The 20,030-nt window shown below is 32.9% G+C and overlaps 1 protein-coding gene across 17 annotated transcripts in view; it reads right to left on the bottom strand.

Annotated features, from left to right (window-relative positions):
* CYRIB (CYFIP related Rac1 interactor B) overlaps nucleotides 1–20,030 on the bottom strand; it is a 203,276-nt gene that overhangs the window by 51,036 nt on the left and 132,210 nt on the right. The window contains exon 1 of one of the 17 annotated variants that reach the window (XM_016431894.2): nucleotides 1,002–1,091. The exons of the other annotated variants lie outside the window; for them this stretch is intronic. The gene's annotated coding sequence lies outside the window, so the exon portion shown is untranslated. Of the gene's footprint in view, nucleotides 1–1,001; nucleotides 1,092–20,030 lie in introns of those variants that run through there. 17 annotated transcript variants of the gene reach the window in all.

Genomic DNA, 20,030 nt, shown 5'->3' with positions numbered 1-20,030 from the left:
GGCCTTTTTTGCTCTATATAATCAAGCTATATTTAGTAAATGAATTAACTAATGTGTCTTATTACAAAAGAAAATATTCATTTCATATAAATATGGCTTATGATATTTCCCAGGTTTTTTTTTTTAAGAGCTCTGGGGATAGCTTAATATAGTTTAAAAAAAAAAGACTGAAATACTGATTCTGTCCCTAACAAGCTAAATGACATCAAGGAATGCCACTTATTTCTGAACCTCAATCCCCCTTTTTATTGAAGGAAAAGTTTGGACTAGATAGCAATGAAAGTATTTGAGGAGAAAAGGAAGAGAAACGAGAGCTATGGAAGAAAGAATGGAAAGGGAATTCACAGTTAACTATAAGAGGTACAATATCTTGCCCAAACAATACACCCTAAAAATTAAGATGGCCCAAGTAGAAGCCAAAGACTCTAAGGCATATTAAAAAAAACCAAAAGACTAAAATAAGAAAACAAGAAAGTTGTAGTTATTTTATAGCAAAAACAACTGAACTGGAAAACTTGAGTGTTAAGGGAAAAATCAAAAATCATAGGATTATTTCAATGTCATGAAAAAAACCTAACAAACTAACAACAACAAAAACAACAACAAATGGCCAAAATATCAATTGTTGAGAAATCTTAGAAAACTGTCCAACTCTATTAGAACTAGAAGGCAAAGTGGAAAAACAAAGTATCCACTAGAGAGCTGTTAAAATATTGGGAAAATTCCCAATAACATCAGTGCCAAAATTCAGAGCTTCCATCAAAGAAAAATATTGCAAGCTAGTCAGAAAGAAATAATTCAAGTTCTAAGAAGCTACAGTAAGGATTATCCACAACTTAGCAGTCATCACTAGAAAGAAGAGACAGCAAGGTGGTGAAATGGATTGAGTGCTGGGTCTGGTCAGGAAGACTACTCTTTCTGAGTTTAAATATGGCTTCAGACACTTACTAGCTGGGTGACACTGGACAAGTCACTTAAATCTGTTTGCCTCAGTTCCTCACCTGTAAAATGAGCTGAAGAAGGAAATGGCAAGCCACTCCAGGATCTTTGCCAAGAAAACCTCAAATGGAGTCACAAAGAGTCAGACATGACTGAAACGAATAGAGAACAAATTATCAAGAAGGCAAAGGATTTGAGCTTACAGCCAGGAATAACTTACCCAATAAGGGAAAAAAATATAACTTTGATGAAAAAGAGAACCTCCAAGCATTCCTGATGAAAAGACCAAAGCTTCATGAAGAAACTCTATAGTTCAAACACAAAGAAGTTAAGAGAAATATAAAAATGATGAACATGAACAAAGGTACCTAACTAAACAAGTACAAACTACTTACATTTTAATAAAAGGAAATGATACATTTTTCACCTTAGAGCCCTATCATCAACAGAAGTCACAGGGAAAATTAAATTAGTGAAAAACTGGAAATAGTTCTATTATATCTTGTGATTTTAAGAGGAGACTAGAAACAGAGGGGAATACACTGGAAGTGGAGGAGAGGAAGGGAAAGTCAAGGGAAATTATTTCACATAATTAGGGTACACAAGTATATATCTATATAAGCAAGGAAAGAGTATATGATTATAGCAGGTGATACTTTACCTTACTTTCAGTTGAAATGGTTAAAGAGGGACGCATACATATATATACAGTTCGGTACCTAGATTTCATTTAAGAGGGAAATAGGAGGGAATGGAAAAAAGGATACTTGACAGAAAAACAGGGAGGGTATAAGTCCTAAGAAAAATAAAATTTTAAAATGTACAAAAATATTCATATTGTAGTTCCTTTGAGGTAGCAAAGAATGGGAATCTAAGGGAATGCTAATAAAATGGAAAATGGATAAACAAGTTATAGCATATAAATGTGATAGAATACTATTATGTTATAAGATGAAAGGGAAAGTTTCAGAGAAAGCTGGAATAATTGCATGAACCAATGCAGAATGAAGAAAATAGAATGAGAAAAATTTACACAATTACAGCAATATATATGGTAAAGGTAAACAACTCTGAAAGAATTAGGAGCTCTTAACAGCATAATGACCAAGGAACTAATGATGAAATATGTTACCCAATTTGATAGTGTGCAAAATGAGACAATTTTTTAAAATATGGACAGTGAACATTTGCTCTAATTAACTATATGTTTGTTTTTCTTTAGTTCTCAAGTGGGAGGTGGTAGGATAGGCAAGATATCAGGGTAAAAAGAAGGCAGATTTTTTTTGTTGACTAAAAAATTTCTTTTAAATTGGAAGGAAAGCAAAAGAGGAAGGGAAGAAAATGAGTGGTCTAAAGATACAGAGAATTAAATGAGCAAAGGCAGCATAAAGGAAGAGCATAACAAATTTGAAGTATACCAAACAGTTCAGTATAAAAAGCACATAGCTTATGTGAAGAGTGGTATTATAGGAAAAGATTGAAAGACTGAGTTCAATTTGTAAAAGGTCTTGAATGAAAAGCTAAGGAGTACAGAATTTTACTCAAGCAGCAATAGAAAGTAAAATCAAGATTTTTAACTAATAAGGTATTATGATCAGTCCCAGAGATGAAGGAAATTAACCTGACAGCAATGTGGATGGATTGGAAGGGATAAAACATTAGGTGAACAGACTGATTAGTAGCAAAGAAGGTAATGAAGATATGAACTTGGAGGTATATGGTAGACATTTATGAACTAAATGTTAAAAGGCACCGCAGAGTTTGATTTTTAATTTTGTTATACAAGTTTTCATCTTGGTCTATGGCACTCCCATAACCGAGATTTAGCAAGATTTACTAAGAAGTTATTAGGTAAAAAGTGAGAAAAAGGGTTAGAGAAAATCTCTCCCTCTCCAACAATAGATATAAGATAATAAGAGAAAGAAGTCTAAATATACAGATGGGCAAGTAATTTAAGCTCTCTTGCCCCGTTTAACTCTAAAATTATAAATTACAAATTATTACCAATCTGCATCAGTGAATGGAGCTTTAATACTGGGAGTTCCTTATGACAATGAAATCATAGCACTGACTAAAAATTATGACACACACACACAAATGAAATGTATGCAAAATGCTTTGCAAACTTTTAAGTGCTTTATGTCAGTTACATAATAATAATGTTTATTCTAAGCTGCTTCTAAAAGGTGAGAGTGGAAGAGAAGGTGATAGGAATAACTTCAGTTAATACTTTTAACATCTGCAAAGTATGTTATATACATTATCTAATTTGAACTTCATGACTATGCTGAAGTTGGTACTATATTATTTATTATTTTACAGATGAGGAAACTGGAATTCCGTAAAGTTAAGCGAATTTTTCATAGATACTGTGTAACCAATGTCCTAATGCCAAGTTCAAAACATAATAACTCACTAAACCATAAGCAAAAATAATCTAGGCATAAATAAGTAGAAAGCAAGATTTACTTATAAGACCATGACAAAAAATGACCAATCCAAAAAAACTGTATTTTTAGATTTTAGATTTGTTTATTTACCTATCATAATAATTTAATTCATAATAATAATTTAGCAAAAGAAAAATACATATTTATAGATGCAGCTTAAAATTAACTTGACACATCCAAGTACTTTCAGGAAACTTAAGTATTAATAGCACCTCCTTTGACTCAACTCCTTTCAAAGATACTAAGGCAAAGCCACAGAGGCCGAGTATTCTAATCATCTCCGATCTATTACTATGCTTCACTTTAACCCCAACATTTATTCTGTCATCCCCAACTTCTTCAACCCTGTAGTTACTGTGTCCTGTTCCAATTCTGTCCATTTTGGCAACTGTGTCCTCTGTTCTTTCCATTTCATAATGAACATAATTCTCTTCACTCTTGTATTAGCTTTTCCAATTTTCTCTCATCCATACTCTGTATCCCTTCCTTTCAAATTACTTCCATCTAATTGTTGTACTCAAAAAATTTAGCTTGCCCAACATGAAATTGCATCCATAACCTTCTCCAAAATAATGGACATTTGAAATTATATGCCACAAAGAAAGCACAAACTCATCAAGTACGAGACTGACTTTATAATCTTTCATCAACCTCCCAAATTTACCTCCAACTACAAACTTTAAAATAAAGATTTAAAACAAGCAATGAATGTGTCTCTAACACATGATGATTATTTTATTGGGGAAGAGAAACAGAAGAGGTCATGATTTTGAAATTCCAATTAAAATTGAAGGGCATCTTTTAGTGCCAGGTTATTTCTTTTAGAATTAAATTTGAAATGCTAGGAAAACTAAAAGCAGCTTGGTAGAAATTGAATTTAGATCATTTACTCAAAGCATTTACCACAATGTTTCAAATGGGGAGAAAGGAAAGAATTTTAACAAATATGAATTGGGAAGTGATAAGTGAATTGAGATAATACACATTTTGATTGCATAACATTGAGAATTTCTGAAAAAAAAATCAAGGCAGTTAGAATTAGAAAGGTAAAGTCAGTTGGTAGGGAAAAAAAACAGTAAATTTCTCTGATAAAAATCTGAAATCCAAGATATAGAGGAATTGATAAAAATATATCAGAACAATATTCATTAATAAATGATAAAAAGGTATGAAAAAGTATTCCAAGTTGCTAAGCGAAATGCAAATTAAAATTCTAAGGTTCTACCTCTTATCTGTCAGGTTGGCAAGTATAACAAAAATGGAAACTGTTGAAAGACTATGGGAAGACAATGGATTGTAGAATCACTCTAGAAAACAATTTAGAACCATTCCCCAAAAAGCAACTAAACTCTATTTAACATTTGATCCAGCAGTATCATTGCTAGTCATATGCCCCAAAGAGGTCAAAAATGGTAGGAAAGAATTCAAATATATAAAATATTTTTTATGAATTTATGAACTGATGAAGAATTAAATGAAAAGAACCAAAAGAACAATTCACACAACTAATAATGGAAAGAAAAACAATTCTGAAGGACTTTGATCAATGTAATGACTAATCATGACTTTAGAAGACTATAAAAAACACGCTTCCCACCTCTTGACAGAAAAGTAATCAACGTAGAAACAATATTCAGACATGGTTAATGAGTAAATATTCTTTTGCTTGGTTATACAAGGAAGGGCTTCTATTTGTTGAAGAAGTATGGGCAGGTGAGAAAATAGGTAAGTATTAAAGGATGTCAAAAGAAAAAAGGAAAATAAGGAGTTTAGAAGTGGACAATAACAAGCAGTTCAGTTTTCTTTGTTCACTATCTTGTTAAATTTAACTGTACATATTCAATTTTCATACACTCTTTTATTCTTTGATCACTGAAATGTTTATGAATCGATGTTGATGTTTATTACATTTGTAATAAAAAAGGAAATATTTTTAATCAACTACTTCTAATTCTTTCAAACGTGTGAGCTATTTATTTATCCTTTCTTAATTCTAATAAAAATTCTCTAATTTGGGTTCTAAATACCTCAAACTTGAATTATTGTAAAATCTTCCTTATTGATTGGCTACTTTGTCTCTAAGTTCTTCTTTCTGAAAGGCATCCTACATATTACCAGCAAATTAACTGTCTTTAAATACTGCTTCCATGCTCCCCAGTATTACAACATAAAAGAACCTTTTATAGTCTTAAAAGAATCTTTCTAGAGTTTAGATGGCTCAGAGAGAATCTTAAGGTGATATACCTCATTATCTAGTTCTATTTTACTTTATTTGCCTTTGCATCCCAGAGCTTTCATTCAACTCTAGGCTTTCTCATGCATATACAGTACTTCTCTGTATCACACTGTTGATTCACATTCCCACCCCAAATGTTCTGCTCTTCTTATACAATTCCTATGTATCTTTCAAGACCCATTTATAAAAGCTTCACTTAGTCCATGAAGGCTTTACTCCAATTTTTTTCTAATTTTCTACCTGCTGTTGTCCTTCAAACTAGATGTTCCACATCCTTTCATTATGCCTTTGTACTCATTTTCCTCATGTCTAAAATGATCTTCCTTCACACCTCTGTCTTTCAGAATTCTCTGGAATTCTGCACAAATGGGCTCAAGTGCAACCTACTATAAAAGGTCTTTCCTGGTCTATCCAACCAATGTCTTTCAGACCAAAATTGCTTTGTATATGTCTTGCAAATACTCTCACGTATATAGGATGTTTCCCTCAATAGAATCTAAACTCTTCAAGGTCAGGATTTGCTTTGTTTTTGTATGTTCCCACTTCTGCTGCCACAATGAGAGGCATATGTTAAGTACTTAATTAAATATTTATTGATTTATAGATTTATTGATTACTATTTTCTGGATAATTAAATTTAGCATAGAATTAATTAGAATCAAAGAATAAGTACTAGAGGAGGCTTTAGAGATCACTTTGCTATCTCATATCATCTTATATTATGTATAGATCATTTATCATCATAGTGTTATCAAGTATGAGATATAGATATGTCCTTAGTGAAATCATATGGTTCTTGAAAGCAGAAAGAGTACCTTTCATATCATCAATGTTGCTGAGTAATATAGTGAATGATAGCAGAGGAAACCAATGTTGTGGAAGGTTAATAAAGTAAAGTGAATATACCAAGAGTATAACCCTAGGCAAGTTCATTAAACCTGAGCTTCAGTTCCTTTATGTATAAAAAGAAGATAATTGTAATTGTACCATCAATAGGCCAGTGTTAGTGTAAAGAAAAATATTTAACAAATCTTAAAAGTGCTTTATAAATCTAAACTATTATAACAGAAAGGCTGAAAATATCAGTTGAATTGAGCTCTTTTTCAAAAACTGCAGGATCATAAAGTAAGCACTTCTTGCTCAGAACCTCAGATGGCATCTACTCTAACCTTCCCATTTTACAGACGAGAAAACTGAAACACAGAGTGGTTGAGTGATCTCTCTAAAGTCAAACAGATGCTAAGTCAGTGTTTGAATCTAGGTCCTCTGGCTTTATAGCTTATGCCTTTTCTACTGTGCCATTCTGATGTTAGATTTCAGGAACACATTACTATATTCCATTACTGGAAAACTCATTTTCTAAGTGAGAAGAGCTATCTATGACTAGAAAATTGGAATTGATAACAACAGTTCAAAGAAAACTAGAAGATATTGTAAAGATTGGATTTAGCTATCTCCTGATTGTAACAATGAAGATACTTAGCTCTTTCTTTATTGTGAAGATAAAATTTTAAGCTACAACCTATGTTTTAGATCTTAACTACAAAAAGGGGTTAAGTAACTACAAAAGGTGAATTAACCACAAAAAGGTACTAAGTAACTACAAAAGGTGAACTAGAAAGAGGTGTTAAGTAACCCAAAAAGATATAATCTAACCAAAGAAGGTAAGAACTAAAGAATGGACAGTCCTGGAGAAAAATCTAACCAAAGAAGGTGAGAACAAAAGAATGGGCAGTCTTGGAGAAAAGCGTCTGCTGTGTTTGGTAGACATGAAAATTTAGAGGAGGTGACACAAGAGAAAAAGGTCTTTAAATAGAGGGAAAAAGATGGAAGAGGGATTCAGATTCAGACATTCAGATGAGTTCAGAGACAGTCACCAGGCTTGGAGTGAAGGGTCAGTCACTCGGAGCTGACGGGAAGAGGGACATTTGGAGCTTCATTCAGACATTCAAGCACTGACTCGGAGAAGCAACCAGAATACAGACACCCAAATTTCTTTTAGATTGTTAGTGACCCCACCTTTCTGGAGGTGTGAAGCCTCCATGAAAGGCCCAACTTCTTGAGACTCTCTTCCCTTGGCTGGGACTTAGAAATTCTAACTGGTATAAGAAGAAGCCAGTTTTCTCTTTCTCTCTCATTCCTTAATATCTTCCTTCTATTGTAATTATTGTAAATAAACTACCATAAATTCCATTTACTAATTCATTTTGGGATTTAGAAATTAAATCCCTGGTGACCACCTAATTAATATATTATCAGTCCAACCACAAAGTAATTTTAACAATATTTTATAAACAATATGAAATGAATAGCTTACATACTATTAAGTCTAACAACAATGACCAACATAGAAGTGTGTTTTAATGGCAATAAAAATAAAATGAAAAACAAAAAACATTTAGGAGGAAAAAATAAAAGAAATTAGATAAGAATTTACTAAAAGAAGATAAAAGTAATTTCATTAAAATTTTAAAATAAAGGGGGAAAATTTAAATACTATTGTCATTCTTAGTTTGAGGGCTCAAAGGTGAGTCAGTTATTTATATTGTGAAATATTAGACTTGTTTTTATAAGCATGAGGGGTTTCTTTTCTTATGTTTGGGCCATAATAATATTTAAGACTTAAAAATGGAAATTAGGAAGTTCTAAGCTATAACCACTAAAATACTAAACACCTGAAGCTGACAGCAAGAATGACAATACACACTCTATCTCTTCACTGTACTACAGGCCTGGAATGATTTTATTCCTCATTTCTCTCTTTTGGCCTTCATAATAACACAGCTTGAATCCCCTCCTTCTCTAAAGAAAACCTTTCTTGGACCTATTTCTTCTCTTCCCCTTCCCACAGCATATTCCCTTTGCTATTTAGTGCCTTCCCATTGAAATCTCCTTTCATCTACTTTAAATCTTATATATTGTATACATTTCTGCCTGTTGTCACTCCCATGAGAGTTTTCCTTCCTTCGTATCCTTAGCACATAGCAGGCCTTTATGCTTCTTCCTACCAGCACAGTAGAAAACACAGTGGCTATGGAGCCAAAGAATTTGGTTCAAATTCTACCTTGAACAATGTATGATTGAAAATCTGTTACCCTAAAAAAAGAACTACGTATCCCAAGAGCCCACTGACTTCCTGCCATTACCTACTTCCTGTAGACAGAGGATGAAGGGCATGAGCTTTGGAGGCTCCCTCTCTCTGATGTAAAATCAGCATTGTTGGGGGTGAGTGGGGTTGACTAAAAAATGGCTAACCAGCCATGGGTACATGGTCTTTATTTTGTATCTTCTTTATTCCTTAATTTCTAATGATCATTAATAAATCTCTTAAAATATAATATTATTATTGAGGTTATTGAGTAATTTTTACAACACGGTGACTACAAATGTGACTTTCACTTCCCTGGACTTCGATTTCATTGTCTTTAAAAGGATATAATGTAATAAATGGAGGGAAGCAGGAAAGCACAGAATATATTTGGGGAATGAAATATATAGTACATAAAGAGTACTATAAAATAAAATTAGAAAGATAAAGTGACACTAAACTATAATATAGCATTATATATAGATTATAATAGTAGGCAAGGCATTTAAACCAGCTAGACAAAAAGAAACTATGGAAGGATTCTGATCAGTAGTAGCAAAGGAGACCATGTACATAAAACACTGAGTGCATTTTAAATCACAAAATAAGTCAATTACTACAACAACCAGACATATAGACGATAAATCTGACAAAAGTGTGAAGGATGACTTGGCGGGGGAGAGAAGGGCAAGAGAAGGAAAGAAGACTTGTCAGGACTGTTGCAATAACTAATTAACACCACTGTCAAGGTTTCAAAAACTAGAAAACCAAAAAACAGGACTCCCATGCACAAGTAAATTTTAAAAAAATAAGGAACCTTAAACAGTCATCTTTTGCAAATCAACAATATTCCCTTAAAAAAAGGAAAAAAGAAAGAAAGGAGAAGGGCATTATAAAAAGTGTAGGAGTAGAGGTTAATAGAGTAGAGATGGAAAACGGCAAGAGACATGATTGACAGACTGGGAGATGGAATGTTGCAGAGGGGTGCTGGGAAGGATTTTCAACTGACAAAGAAGGCTCGGTTCTGAGTCTTGGGGGGAAGGGACTGAGCTCTAGATTGCGAATCCCATCTGATTCTCACAAGTGCCCCAAATTGACTTCTACATCTCTGGTGTCTAGTAACAGACTTGAAGCTCATCTTGTCAAGAACTGGGTGATCTGACAAGACATTTCAGCTTAGCCCAAGAGGGAATATTCTCAGAAAGGCAAGCTGGGTGTCAGACCTGAAGACAAAGCATCTGTCTCTGTACCTCAAGACACTAGCTACTACTGGAAATTTCCAACATTCATAAGTCTAAGAAATTTTAATGTTACACTACTTAGACATTTAGTTTAAGTTAGTATAGCATAGGAGAAAGGAAGAATTTGTTTCCAGACTGGTCCAGGCTGATGGTCAAAGTCAGGGACTCCAGTCTGGTCTAAAGAGTTAGCTTAGGGATCTTCTGATTACCTCATTCCTAAATCTATCCCTTGCTAGTTGTATTAACAAATCAAATCAGCTTTGAAATATATTCATACACAGTCAGATATTACTGAAAGGGTGAAGGGATATTGGAAGAAGGAGCTTTAGGAGTGGAACTTTTCTTAGTCCTAAGTAAAAGTCAAATCTTAGACGTCTGATACTAGTTTCCCTCTGCAGATATGTTCAGAGAAAGGGATCATCTAAGGAAGAGCTAGCTTACACAAAATCCCTAGCCAACTGATACATACTAATTTCCTAAAGTGATCTCTGATCTGTGACGATGCTTCTCCTTCAAGTCACCTTTAGTGATCCATATTGAGGTAGAGAGAAGCCATTGGCTCTCTACTTAGATAGGGAAGGAGTTTCTCTGGAAGTTAGATCACTAGTACTCACTAACATAACATCATGCCAGGGGTTCTCCTTTATTCCCATTTTACACAAGATATAAATCACAATCATTGAAAGAACAGTACAAAATTAGGATTTGAAAGAGACCAAGACTAAGGATGATGAGATGAAGAAAGATTAAGCAATTTGCTCCCGATCACACTGACGAAGATTCCAAATCCAAATCTTCTCACACCAAATCTAGTGATTTTTCGGGTCCACAAAATCACATCCAATTACTTTACCCCAGACATAATAATAATTAAACTTCCTATGAAAAATAGGAGCTGACTCACCCCATGCAGATCGAAACAACTGCAAATATGCAAACCAATAAAAAAAGTCTTAAATGACCCACAAAACTTACAATGAACAGCCTTAACACTGTTACTTTTCAATTGTACAAGAAGCTAATTTACATTCAATTAGAATCAGAATTAAGATGAATGAAATTTTATCTTAAAGACAAATTTTTTAAATGATCATTTTTATAAGTATCTATCAATGATTTATGATTCAAAGAAAAGATATTCCATAACTCCCCTTGGAAACATGTTTTAGCACAAAATAAGATTAACATTCAGAAATACTGTGTTTTTAAATATGACTATTAGGATACAAACTAAAAAAAGAATAAAATTACTACCAAAAATCTCTAAAAGCATTCTAATAATGAAAAACTATCCATCTAGCTTGGATTTTTATTTTCTGCAAATTACGATGTAAATATACACACTAGAAATTTTGTAATGATTAACTTATCAATTTTAATCTCAAAAATTTTCAATGAAATTCAAGCTCTAAAGTCTTTTTTTTTTTGGTAAAGAATTCATCAAGAAGAATGGGTTTATTAGCAGGTTGTAAAATGTGGGAAAGCTTATAATAATGCTCCAATAACAGAAAATATACATGTCACTCAAGGATCAAGCCAGGAGTGGTCATTAAATGATTAATATTATAGATATACACACAGAGAAAAAGGAGAAAGGAAGGACAGGAAAGCACTGAGCTCAAGAAGTCACCTAAATTAAGTCATATGGGGGTCTATCTACACTAATAGAAAGAAAATTCATACTAATAAAATCACAAATCTGAAAAGCCTCAAAATATATTTTTGTATTGAACTGTCACAAACATGATTGCATCATGTTATTCTAAACTCTTCTTGCTATAAATTTTAAATAAAATAAAAATTATAGAATATTAAGCGGAAGTGAACATTTCAATTACCTAGTTCTACTCCCACATTTTACAAATGAGGAAACTGGAAAAGACCAAAGAGGTGTCAGGGATTAATGGCACAGGAAAGACTAGAAGTCTGGTACCTAGGCTTCTTATTAAAACACCAACTTCTATACCAAGAACCATGTTCACAACCTGGCAAAAAGCCCATACTATTGTTTTGCTAATACAAAATACTTAGCATTATCAAGTTCCTAAATAAAATAAGGATTCATAAATACCAGTTCATTTAGTAATCTATTTAAACAAAGATGGCATGTACTCTTGATATACCAAGTATACAAAATTAAATGCCTTTAATCAAGTTAAATATGTTTTTCAATCTTGCTTTGGTTCTGACCAAGGGAGAAGGGAAAAAATAGACAGAGGAAAGGAAAAGGAAGAGAGTGGAGAATAAAACATGTTTTATGACCACAAAAGATGATGAGCTGGTCGTTGTTTGGCATATCACTATAATGACATTCCTTTGATAAGAAAATATAGGAACCTAAGGTAATTTTAAAATACATACAGGTCTTGTGTAGAAAATCACTACAAAATGAGGTAAAAATAAGATATTCATCACATCAATAGCAAAAGTCACTTAAGGGGAAGAGGTAGAAGACAGTAGGCACAAAGACAGAATTAAATTTATTTTCATGAAGTAGCACAGCATTACTGAAGATTTTTTTTTTAAATCATTAAATATTTTTTCCATCACCTATTATGTATAAAATATTACGTTAAGCATGTGGGAGGTTATCAGCATGAATGAAATCTAGTCTCTGCTTTCAAAAAGTTTTTAATTCACTAAACAAACATAAAATTTTAACAATTAAAAATGGAATGATAGTTAATATTAAAATATCAAGTCTTCAACCCAGAGCTGAACAACTTAACCTGCTCTCCTCCCTCCAACCTATCATTTTATAATAACATCCACCTGTAACATTTCTTAGCTTACCCTCTAGTTGCTGACGGGACACAAAATAACAAGAGAAGAATCTAAGTTTTGAGAAATAAAAAAAATATGGCCCAATCAGTAGTAAAGTTTTTTATAGTTTGTTCTAACAGTATTTAACCTATACACATAAATTTTAGGAATAAAATCAAAAGCAAGATTTGCCTAGTCTCTGCAGATCCAAATATTTATTTAAAAAACTCAGTCTCTGAGGATTTATGGCATTTCTCAATGCATTAAATGGCTAGCCTTCTAGAAATGAGAATACAAAACTCTAAAAACCAGTACAGACAAAAAAAATTTGTAATTAAATACAAAAATTCAAATGTCCACAATAATTTTAAGTATATTTAAGGATTGCAAAAGGGCACTATACTTAGGTTCAGTTTTATTTTAACTGTTGTCTTTTTTGCCTTGTTTGCTGGCAAAATTCTTCTAAAGATCTTTATTTTAAAAGATAACTGACTTTAGAATATGGGAAACTAAAGGTTTATTATAAAGATCTTAAAATATGTTTCATAATTCAAAAGAACTAAAAAAGCTTAAGAAATTAAAACAACTTTTTTCTTATATTTCAAATTCAAAGTAACAGCAATACAAGAGGATAAAGTTGAAACTAAGAAAAGAGGACTTTGAAACTAATGGAAAATAGATTGGGGAAAAAAACTAAATCCATAAGTGTTACTTGTTTGTTTTTTAAATCCTTACCTTCCATCTTAGAAATCTCAGTTGCTATAATTAAAGAATAAAATCCCATTTGGGGAGAAGTGGTAAAGAGGGTTGAGAGGTAGTGCTAATGAATGCCTCTAATGTTGGGAATAATATTAACAAAGAGGAAATGCAAGTTTGAGGAAAATAGTTGTTATGAATTCCTTGATAGGTGTCAAATTTCCTGACCGAAGATATTTAGTAAATATTAATTAATAACAGGACCAAAGCAACCTTATTGTTTCCTGGGCAAAAATCTCAAAATTGCCAATTACAACCAAATCCTATAGATTTTCTATTATTTATCAGGTTACAAAAACAATTAAGCATTTCTCTTCTTAGGCACATATGCAATTATAAATTTTTGCTTCAGCTGTTAACAAGAAAGTTATATATTAAATTAAATCAAATCCAGAAGAGGTCATTCACTAAACAATGTGACCATGGAACAATAGAATGACTTGAGGAGATGGTAATGTTACCAAATAGGAGTATTTTAGATATCTGGATTTCTTCACCCCCCCACCCTTTTTCCTTTTCTAAAATTTAATTTTCATTTCCACATTTTCTACCTCTCCCACCCATTAAGAGGGGAAGAAAAATAAAAACCAATACAAAAATATAGTCATATAAAACAAATGTCTTAATATGTACCCTGAGTTCATTATATCTCTGTCTGGATGTGAATAGCATGTTTCATCACGAGTACTTTGGAACTGTGACTGGTCAGGGTGTTGATCACAGTTATAGTCTTTCAAAGCTGATTATGTTTACAATATTGCTGTCATTACATAAATTGTTCTCCTCATTCAGCTTGCTTCACTTTGTATCAGTTTACAGAAGTCTCATCCCCATCTTTTCTTACAGTATAATGGTAATGCCAACTTATTCACATACTTCCCTTATTGATTTTTTGGTTTATCTAGTTCTGATAATGGAAGGTTTAGGTCCCATACTAGTATAGTTTTACTATGTATTTCCTCCTTAAACTCCTTTAGTTTCTCCTTTAAAAATCTGGATGCTATACCATTTGGTGCATATATGTTGAGTACTGATGTTTCTTCATTACCTATACTGCCTTTTATCAAGATATAATTACCTTCCTTATCTTTTTAAATCAAATATATTTTTCCTTTAGCTTTTATCTAAGTTGATTGTTATTCCTACCTTCTTTGTCTCAGTTGAAGCTCAAGAGCTTCTGTTCCGGCCTTTTGCCTTTACCTGTGTCTGTCTACCTGCCTCAAACATGGTTCTTATAAGTAACATGGTAGGATTCTGAGTTTTAAACCATTCTTCTGTCTGTTTCCATTTTGTAGGTGAGTTCATCCCATTTATATTCACTGTCATGATTACCATTTATGTATTCCCCTCCATTTTGACTTCTTTTAATCCTGACCATTCTCCTTTCACACTCCCTCCCTACCACTGCTTTGTTTTTAATCTGTCCCTCCCTTCCTGCTCCCTTATATTACTCCCCTTCCCTTTACCTCCCCTCTTATTCCCCCCTCTAATTCTCTAAAGGGTCTTTTGACCAACCCCCAGCCTCTCCCTACCTTATATTAATCCCTTCCCAACCAACCCATTTCTTATTCCCCTTCCACTTCTCTATAGAGTAAACTAGGATTCTATAGTCCAATGAATCTGACCATTATTCCCTCACCGAGCCAATTCCAATGAGAGTTAGGTTTAAGTAATACCCATCATCACCTTCATCCACCCTTCCATTATATTTAGTCTTCTTCCTTCCTACACTTCTTCATGTGATACAATTTACCCTTCTTTACTTCTCTCTTCACATTTCTCTTAGTACAATCCTTTTTCACCCCTGGTTTTTTTTTTTTTCAGATATCAACCTAAATAGCTTACTACCATACCCTCTATGTATACTACTTTTGACTACTTATGATGATAACAATTTTTAAGAGTTACAGATATCTTTCCATTTAGAAATATAAATAGTTTGACCTTACTGAAACTCTTATTTTTTTCTTTTTTATTTACCTTTTCATGCTTCTCTTGAATTTTGTATTTAAACAAATTTTCTGTTTAAGTATGGTCTTTACTTTAGGAATGCTTGGAAAGCTTCTATTTTATTAAATGGTCATACTTTCCCCTAAAAGAATAGTCAGTTTTGAGGGGTAGGTGATTCTTGGTTGTAAACCCAGTTCCCTTGCCTTCTAGTCCTTCAATGTGGAAACTGTCAGATCTTGTGCAATTCTGATTGGGGTCCAATGATATCTTAATTGTTTCTTTTTGGCTGCCCATAGTATTTTTTCCTTGACTTGGAAGTTCTTGAACTTGGCCATAACATTCCTGGGAGTTGTCATTTGGGGATTTAGTGCAGGAGTTGTTATCTGGATTCTTTCAATCTCTATTTTATCCTCCTCCTCAAGATCAGAGCAGGGTATTTTGGGAGAATTTCTTATAATATAATGTCTAGGCTTTTTTTTTTTTATCATGACTTTCAGGTAGTCCAATAATTCTTAAATTGTGTCTTCTGGATTTTTTCCAGGTCAGTTATTTTTCCAATGGGATATTTCCTATTTTCTTCTATTTTTTCATTCTTTGGATTTTGTCTTATTGTTTCTTGATGTCTTGTCAAGTCATTAGCTTCTATTTGCCCAATTCTAATTTTTAATGACTGAATTTTTCAGGGTCTTTTGATCCTCCTTTATCATGTAGTCCATTCTTCTTTTCATGTCATTCTTTTCTTCATTGGATTTTTTATCTCTTTCCAGTAGGCCATTTCTAGTTTTGAAAATATTTTTTTCTTAATTTCTTAATTAGTTTTGGTGTCTTTTTTCCAATTGACCATTTTTGCTTTTTAAGCTGTTGTTTTCTTTTCCCCATTTCTCTTAAACTTGTCTTACTTGATTTTTTAATTCTTTTTGAGTTCTTCCAGAGCATGAGCCCAATTACCAGGGGTTTTTTTTGAGATTTTACTTGTAGTTCTTGTATCCAGTCACCCTCTGTTGGTTCTGCTCTTTTTTCCATAGAAGCTTTCAATAGTTATCTTCTTGTCTGGTTGTTTTCTCAGTCTTTTGGCATTTTTGTTTTTGTTTTGCTTGTGGACTACAGCTCTCTTTACTCTGCTGGTTTACTGGATTAGGTTGATTGAGCTAATCTTCCCTGGGGTTAAGTCTTCATGGAGGCGTGAGGGTGTCCCTGGTCTTCCCTGCCAGCTATTGTCAATGCATGGGACCTCAAGGGATATGTCTAAGATACACCTCTACCAGTGCAGTCCCTGTTCCAGGATCCCAAAGTCAGCCTATGCCTAATTGAGGATCCCAGTGTGGTAAATGGGAAATGGGGGCTACGAGTTGGGGGTCAGCCAGGGCTTCTCTGTGTGTATTTTGTTTCCAGTACCCCTCTTATCCCGTGAAAATCAACTCTCTCTCTGACTATCTTTCAAGTTGTGTTTGGTGGGAGAGCCCTGTGACTGTCTTCTTCTTGTGCTTGGGATCCTGTCTTTTTTAAGTGCTTTCTAAGATTGGTATGGAAGGATAGTCAGAGTAGTTTAGGCTTTTGCTGCTACTAAGCCACCGTCTTGACTCCTTAAGTCCACTATTTTCATATTCTACAGTTTGTTCAGACAAACCCAACTGGTAAGAATCTCCTCAGTTTCCAATTCAATGCCAACAAAGAGAGTTGATAAAAATATTTTTGTACATATACATCTTTGTCCTTTTTTTTATATCTCTTAAGGGTACAGACCTAGTAGTAATATTGTTGAGTGAAAGGGCATGTATGCATAGTTTAATATTTTGAGGAGTGTAGTTCCAGAATAGTGGACTACTTTATAGCTCTAAGAATAGTGCATTAGTTACCCGTTTTCTCACATACCCTTTAACATTTATCATTTTCTTTTTCTGTCATCTTAGTCAATCTGATGGCTATGAGGCAGAAAACCTATTTTAATTTGCTTTCTCTAATTATTAGTGACTTAAAACATGTTTTCATATGGTTACTGATAGCTTTTGTTTCCTCTGAAAATTGCATATTCATATCCTTTGACAATCAATTGGAAAAAAAGGCTCCAATATTTATAAATGTGGCTCAGTTTCCTATGTCATATAATTTAAGAATTTATTAGATAAACTTGCCACAAAAGGTAATCTTCCACCCTCCCCCAGTTTACTGTTTCTTCTCATTTAAGCTGTATTGGATTGCGCAAAAACGTTTTTTATCAAAATTATCTATTTCATGAAACCACTCTATGCCATTTGGTCAAAAACTCCTCTTTCCAGAGACAAGTAATGTCTTACATAATCCACTAGTTTGCTTAATCTATCCCCCTACATGTCTAAGTCATATAGTGATTTTGAGCTTTATTTTTTGAGATATTGGTCTATACTTTCTGCCAGAATATCTTCCAGTTTTCCCAATAGTTTTTATAGAGTTTCTGACAGAATATCTTCCAGTTTTCCCAATAGTTTTTATCAAATGACTTCTTATCCTAAAAGCTGGTATGGCTGATTTTTCAAACATTCGGATAATATGCTCATTTGTTTTGGCATAATATATACTTACTCTGTTTGAATGATCAACTGCTTTATTTCTAACCCAGTACTAAATTACTTTCATGTTTATAGTTGTAGTTAAGTTTTAAGTTCTAATATTGCTAAGAGTCCCCACCTTCTCTCTCTTTTTTAAATTGAATCCATTGATATTATTGACCATTGGTTCCTCCAGATGAATTTTGCTATTATTTTTTCTAGTTCTATAAAGTAATTCTTTGGTAGTCTGACATGGAACTATATAAATTACTTTTGGTAGTAATGTTATATTTATTATATAGGTTTCATCTATCCATGTGCAAATAATATTTCTCCAATTTTTCAGATCTGAAAGATTATTTTGCAATTGTGCTCATATAGGTCCTATACATGTCTGGGCAGATCGAATCCTACTTGGTTTTGTTGGTAATATGTAGAAATGCTGAGGATTTGTGTGCATTTATTTTATATACTGCAACATTATTGAAATTATTGTTTGAATTAGTTTTTTAGTTGACTCTCTAGTGTCTCTCTCTTAAGTAGACTACCATAATGAACAAAGAGTTTTGATTCCTCATTGCCAATGCTATTCCTTCAATTTTTTCTTTTCTTATGTTACATCTAGCATTTCTAGTAACAATAATGACATTCTTGCTTAAGCCATCAACTCAATAGAAAGGCTTCTAAATTGTCCTCATTACAGATGATGCTAGTTCTTAATTTGAGATAGATACGATTTGTCATTTTAAGGAAAGCTGCTTTTATTCCAAGGAGAGGCAGTAGGTGACTCAAAGGATTGAAAACCAGGTCTGGAGACAGGAGGTTCTGGGTAAATCTGGGGCCTCAAATATATCTAAGATGTGTGACTCTGGGTGACTAAGAGAATCACTTAACCTTCACTGCCTAGATAATTCTAAAACAGAATATAGGGGTTTAAATAAATAAAAGTAATGGGTGCTGCGTTTTATAAAAACTTTTTCTATTGAAAATAATCTATTTGAAATCTATTGAAATTATCATATATTTTTTATTTTTCTGTTTGATCAACTGATATATCATATCAAATGATATGATCAACTCTGTTTATAATTTTCTTAATACTGACCCAGTCTTATATTCATATTTTTTAAAAATATGTAAATCCAATATGGCCATAACTGTGATCTTTACGATATAGTGCTATAACTTACTAGATAATGCTTTAGTAATAATTCTTTGCCTAAATATTCCATAGGGAAACAGGTCTAGTTTTTCTTCTCTGATTTAGCTTTCACTGATTTAAATAACAAGACCATATTTATGTCACAGAGGGATTTTTGGTAGGATTCCCTTACCTATGTTTTAAATTTATATAGTATTAGAATTAATTTTTCTTTAAATGTTTAGTAGAATTTTCTTGGAAATAAATCTGGTCCTGCATGTTTCCCCCTTAGGGAGTTTATTTCTGTCTTGTAAATATCCTTTTCTAACATAGAGTTAAATATTCTATTTCTTATCCTGCTAATCTGAGCAGTTTACAGATTTTTGTAAAAAATCACCTTGTTCACATAAATTATCAGCTTTATAGGCATACACTAAAAAAAGTTCCCAATAATTGTTTTTATTTCCTCTTCATTAGCTATGAATTCACCTTTTTTTATTTTTGATACTGGTAATTTGGTTTTCTTCCTTCTTTTTCTTAAATAAAATTAAGTCAATAGTTTATTTCATTGAGTTGATTTTTGTTTTGTATTTTTAAAAAAACAGCTCTTGGTTTTATTTATTAGCTCAATGTGTGTTTGTTTTCAACTTTTTCTCCCTTGATTTTCAGAAATTTTAACTGGTGTTTAAGTTTGTCTTCTAATTTTTTTTATATTCCCAATTTGCTGCTCTTAATTTCTTTTACTGAAGAAACTGTTCAAAGATATAAATATTGGGGTAGCTAGGTAACACAGTGGATAGTAACAACTGGAGTTGGGAGGGCCTAGGTTCAAATCTGCCCTCAGACACTTCCTAGCTGTGTGACCCTGGGCAAGTCACTTAACCCCATTTGTCCAGCCTTTGTACCCCTTCTGTCTTAAAGCTACTACTAGAACAAAAAGT

The sequence above is a fragment of the Monodelphis domestica genome, chromosome 3 (assembly GCF_027887165.1).
Source record: "Monodelphis domestica isolate mMonDom1 chromosome 3, mMonDom1.pri, whole genome shotgun sequence".
Lineage (NCBI taxonomy): Eukaryota > Metazoa > Chordata > Mammalia > Didelphimorphia > Didelphidae > Monodelphis > Monodelphis domestica.
The sequence above is the reverse complement of the archived record's forward strand: the minus strand, read 5'-3'. Positions and strand labels throughout refer to the sequence as shown.